This window comes from Talpa occidentalis, unplaced genomic scaffold (genome assembly GCF_014898055.3).
Source record: "Talpa occidentalis isolate TD23 unplaced genomic scaffold, MPIMG_talOcc4v2.1 talOcc4.4, whole genome shotgun sequence".
NCBI lineage: Eukaryota > Metazoa > Chordata > Mammalia > Eulipotyphla > Talpidae > Talpa > Talpa occidentalis.
In genome coordinates, this window is record NW_023604295.1 from 110,511,804 (window position 1) to 110,517,803 (window position 6,000).

Below are 6,000 nucleotides of genomic sequence, written 5' to 3' on the forward strand. Positions count from 1 at the left end.
TTTTTCAATTAAAAACAGTATCACCTTTCTATTAGTTTGCTATTTTCATCCTACCTCTAGTTAGTTCACACTAGGTATAACATTTTGCAATCAAAATGCCAGAAATGCAAAGACGTGATTTTTTAAAACATTGAACTTATGTAGCTTAAGAACCCATTTCCACCAGGTAGGAAAAAACAAAAACAAAAACCCCAATCATATAAATAAATTCAAAGTCATTGATTCATTTTCAGGTTAAAAGAAAAAAACAAAACATATCTTTCTGTGTCTACTGAATTGATCCAAAAGTTTCACTGCTATCCTTCCTGGAGGCTATGTAAATTTCAAAATTCCAACATTGCAGACCTTTTGTGACTTTTTGTCCTGGTAGGAGGGGTGTGGCTGTCTGGCTCACCCAGTATGCTGTTCCTCTTTGATTATACTGAGGTTTAAACTCACAAGGTTTTGGCATCCATTTCTAGGCCTGCTACATCTGAGTATATGTGAGACCCCAGCCTGGACCTCTAAGGACATTCTGCATCCCCACAGCTCAATAACAAAATCAGTCAGTCATTTCTGTGCTCCTCCTATGTTTGGAGAATTCTTACTTGCCTTTTCCAATTATAACGGGGGCTCACATCGATGCCCTAACTCCAGTATCTCTCTCAGTTTCTGTTGAACTTGAGACTCCTTATTGAGACCACAGTGTCTTAGGCTACAACCTGATAGACAAGGCAACATATCTTCTCTTACCTATAAGACCTAGGGCTTTTCTCAGTGTTTATATAATCTATCCTAACTGCAGATTGAATTAAGGTACCAACCGATTATTTCAGATCTCTGGATTCTGTCTTCCTACTTTTTGGGTGAGCATTTGTCTCTTGAGAGCAGGAAACTGCTCTTGAATTATTAGAGTTAATTAATTACTCTATGATTGATGACATAAACACCCTGCTATGAGTCCACCTTGGCTATCAGGCCTTTTCTCTAGCAAAAATTTTAGCTCTTACAACAGAAGAATGTGTTGGAAATTCAGTAATAATTTCTGTGTTTCTTTCTGTTTTTTACCACCCATGAGGATAGGCATAAAGAAGATGGTTTCAGTTTTCTTGGGGAACTGTTCATTGGTTAAACTTTTCCTTATCCTCCTCCTCCCCATCATATCTTTTTCTAAGGCTCATTTCCATAAAAGTCATCACAAAATAGACCATTTTGTCATATTTTTTAAAAATGTGCATTGTTTACTACATTTATTAGTCAAGATTACTTAATTTAAGGATTGTAGCTTTGTGAAAGGCACTGGATGATTAAGGAGGTGATTTTATTCAGGTTCACATTAGGAAGACCATTCATTAATGAAGATCATCTCAAAAAAGAAGGAGAAAATATGAGATTTATAGGGCTAAGTTAAGAAAAAAGTTATGAAGGATGGGCAGTGAGTCTTATGGGGTTGAAGAGGAGGTAGAGCCCATTTTATCTTGGAGGTTGAGGACAAGAGTAGGATTGTCCTTTGTCGTTAACTACTTCCCAGAACATAAAAGGTAGAGGATTCAAGTTCAACAATGTCAGTCCCAATTTTGTTCAAGAAGAATATCATTCTTCTTCATTCTATCAGATCATACAGAATTTAGCAAAATTAGAGAAATCTTTTACAAGCTCTTAGTAAAGCAGATAAATATAAACAAAAACTCTTCTCGAAAATATTATAAACACACCAAACCTTAGCTAAGTTTAAAGATGGTAAATGAAATTTCCTTTTCCATTAACTTTCTGTATTCATTCAGCTTTTGCCCTAAAAACCATAACCAATTCATTTTATCTTATGACAAAACTACTTTCTTTTTAAACAGAAACACATCCTGCATGTCAGGCACACAAAGCTATACCACCCTTCTCCCTGGATTATTGCTGATAGAGCCTCACACATCTATATTAAAGACAGGTATGTTAAATATGACCTCAGTAACTTATGTTTAAATATGATTAAATATGACCTCAGTAACTTACATTTCACAGAGAAAACCAGGAGGCAGATAACTGTGAACTGTCTGTCACACACCAATACTTTCAGCAGACAAGTTGAGTTCATGAATACACAGCTCACAGCTTCCTGCAGCCATACACATCTCTATAGTGCAACTTGTCAATGTGGGAAAAATGAACATGCTCACTGACAGACTCAGATAATTTCCATGTAACATAAATGAGGCAAAAAGTACATAAACTTAAAACTATGTTTATTTATGAATATTTCAGTAATCCATCTGACTTTGAAATGATCTAGGTATTCAATTAATACCTATTAACTAACTCAATTTAAAATAAATCTAAGAATTTAAGTTTCCTAAAAGATCTTGATAATTATTTCCATGCTGACATGGTACAAAACATAATTACTATTGTAATAGTTTGCCAGCATAGCTTCATTTGATAAGACACAAATTTATATTTTTCATAATTTAAGCATTAATAGTCTTAAACATTAGTTAACACATGACCAAAGGGTACCCCGGGACCCCTAAACTTGCATACTCTAAAAGGATCTGTCATCTACTGCATAAAGACAAGGACAGACTGTAGTGTCAAAGAACGTTAATATAATTAATGTGCATAGAGAGAGAAGAAGAAAAACTATTCCCAACAAAATGCCCAGATTACCCATCCACTCATGGGCAAATGCCCAACCAACCAGAGTTGGCTGAAAGCAGGACTGCTGAGGCCTGAAAGCTTGCCATGAGTATAATGCACCTTCTGGCAGGGAACTATAGGAAAGAGGTTCTGAAACAGGTCCCAGAAAACTGGGACAAAAGGAGCAAAATCAAAGAACAAATCAAGATAACAGCTGCCATTTTCAGCCTCCCCTGTGTCTCTCACCCATTTGTCTCTTCCAAGTGTCTCTATATGAGTCTCTTCTACATGTCTCTCGTTCATGTCTCCTTTCCAGCAGTATTAAGATAGAAGTCAGGTCACAGCAACAAGCATTCTCGCATGCCCCCAAGGCCACCTACCTTTTCTGTTATAGAGCTTCACCTGGCTTCTTCAGTCCTCCTGTCATTAACTGAGGTGGGGAACATGGTACCTCCCACTTTTAAGATGATGTCTCTGTAACAGCAATACTAGCTTAATCAATCAAAAAAGTTTGCACAGAAAATTCCCAAGTGGAATAAAAATCTATGAATATATTATTCTTACTATTAATCATAGAAGACATGATTGCTTTTTATAAAACCAAAAACATTAAACTGGCTTTTTTGCTAAAGCTTTATTTAAATTATGTGGACTTAAATTCCTAAAACATAACCAAGTTGGTTCCTATAAAGATAATGTTTCAGTCTAGCACACTGAAAATATCTGATATTCAATTTTTGGCAATTTTAGGAATATTCAATTTATATAAGTGCTAATTTATCATTAAGCCATCAGATTACAGTTCCTTTAAGAAATTTCATAATCTAATTTAATGATCCCATCTTGAGATAGAGAAATATTGCATATACAATGTGAGGTTCATGTCTTTTTGAAACAGAGCTGCACAATCATGCAGGCAGAGAGGTCTTGAAGTTTCAGTTCTGAAATTCCAGCCATAGTCAAGTAAAAATACATAATTACAAAACTCACATCTATATCCAGTAGCCATAATCTTCACAGTGGGTATGAATCATTGGCTTATTTGAGTTCAATATAGATTAGATAAGTAGCCAAACAGGAAAGACTAACAAACTGCATTGTCTCCCATTTAAAAGAAAGATGGCTATAAATCATTAATTTATTTTGTAGAGATCACCAAATGGCCAATCCATGAAACCAAAAGAAAACAGGACCAATGAAGAGAGTACACCAAAGGAATTGAAGTCAAACACTTACCATGCTGGACATGGAGAGAGTGCAAGCTTGCCAAAGAGGATTCAAGCTCCCTGCTGCAAACCAGACTGCCCATCAGGAGCAGAACTCAGAGAGTGCCAAGAGACATTGCAGCCTGGGTGCAGTAGTGGAGTCTGAAAACCCTGTGTTAGCCTATCCACATCACACTATCCACACTGAAAGATCAAAGTACTGGAAAATTAAGGAGATGATTTAATTCAGGCTATTGCAGTAGGACGCATTCATTAATGAACATCTGAAGGATGAGGGGAATATCTGGGGTTTCATAGAAGCAAATAAGTGAGAACGTTATGAGGAGGGATAGACAGTAAGTCAAAAGGGATCCATGGGCACAAGGCACAGTTAACCTCCAGGGCTCAGATACAGCACAACATTGCTTACCCCCTCACTTTCTAGTAGATCTCAAATGGTAAAGGGATTTAGGGGTTGAGGTAGGTGTGAAAGGCAGAGCTATATAATTTGGAAAAATTATTTAAGTGATATTGATTATACTATCTGCCAAGGGAAAATCACTTATTTACTTGGTAAGTGCCTTAAGGTCAGCAATTATATAATCATATAATGGGGAAGTTATTTAATTTCTCCAAGCATCTCTTTCCTAGTTAGCAAAGTTAGGAAGTTGTAGATAGGTACAATGATGTCTACTGCATATATTTTTTAAAGATTTATTTATTTATTTATTTATATAAGCACTGGGTACAGTCAGAAGTACGGGAGGGTGAGAGGATTCACTAGAGCCAGAGCGGGGAACAGAACAGGCAGACTGACGAAATACACTGCTGAGGGGAGCAGGGGGTGCAGCAGGAGAGGTCTGCGCGCCATGTGGGACCCTCGCTGGGGGCCGGGGATCGAACCGGCACTGCAGAGGCTGCGGGCAGCTTCGCAGCCCAGCACTCAACCGCTGAGTCACTGGGGGAAGCCCTTTATTGCATATTTATCCTTAAGAAAAAAAGACTGATATAGAGAAATCAGAAAGAGTCAGATAAAACCACATTCAAAACTTAGCCCTTGAAAACAGACTACAGGACTGAGACATTCAGTAGGGGACAGGATAGGAAAGCACAAGTGGGGAGGGAGTACAGTGGACTATGGTGGTTAACTAAGGGTGCTTTAGTGGTGGGAGTGCTATGGTAACAGCCCTGGAAGGAGGGGATCCTATACTTCCAAAATACAACACTTTTTCCTTGCTACCAGGAGAGGGGTCCATGGTATTGTTCTGGGTTCCCATCATAATTTAAAAGGTAACTTTCACAAGTTTTGAAACCTGGATATCCTGCAAATGAAGGAGGAGGGTGCTCTCAAATTCCTTGCAGCAGAAACCCACTTAGGGGGCAGGCACTACCCTTGATGTCCAATTGGAAAAACATCTCCAAATGGAAAGTGTTGGCATCTACATTATACATGAAAAAAAAAAAAAAAACCTAGGAAAACTGCTGTGGCAGCTTGTGGCATTGCTGCCACTGAAAACCTGATGGATGTCAGAGTGATATGCTCCAGGAATACTGGCCGGCAAGCCATGCTGAAGTTTGCTGCTGCCACCGGGGTCACTCTGTTGAGGTCGCTTCACTCCTGGAATCACCACTAATCAGGTCCAGGCCTTCCAGGAGCTGCTATTCCCGTCACCAACCCCGGGGCTGACCACCCGCCTCTCACAGAGGTGTCTTCTGTTAACCTACCTACCTTTGCTCTGCCGGAGGTGGGCTCTCCTTTGCACTAAGTGGGTCCTCACCCCACACAACAGGGAGCTCAGCGGCACAGGCCGTGGACGCTGGCCGACGTTCTGCGCATGTGCGGCACCATCTCCCGTGAGCACTCGCGGGAGGTCCTGCCTGTCTCCGCGTCCACTGAGGGTGGAGGGTCTCTCTCTTCAGGAGACCCTGAAGAGGTTGTCCCTGGAGTTTAGCAGCTGCAGAGGGACAGCAGGCCGCTGAAGGAAAGGTAGTGATCAAGAAGGAAGCTCAGGATGAATGACTTTACAGTACTCAACCTGAGGTCACAAATCGGTCCCCATCCAGCAGTTCCCTTCTGCACATCCCACTGAATAGGTAAGAACAACCACATAGAGGTCATAAGTTATTCTTTCACATAGAATATGGATATAAAGTTGACCAGGACAAAAAAAAAAAAAAAACAGTTTTT

The 6,000-nt window shown here is 39.6% G+C and overlaps 1 long non-coding RNA gene across 2 annotated transcripts in view; it reads right to left on the reverse strand.

The window, feature by feature from the left end:
- Positions 1-5,639, reverse strand: part of LOC119257795 (uncharacterized) — a 50,826-nt gene extending 45,187 nt beyond the window's left edge. For both annotated transcript variants that reach the window (XR_005128121.2, XR_005128122.2), the window contains exons 1-2: positions 5,542-5,639; positions 2,988-3,081 (exon numbers count right to left, since the gene is read on the reverse strand). This is a non-coding gene — a long non-coding RNA (uncharacterized LOC119257795). The remainder of the gene's footprint in view (positions 1-2,987; positions 3,082-5,541) is intronic.
- Positions 5,640-6,000: the final 361 nt, after the last annotated feature.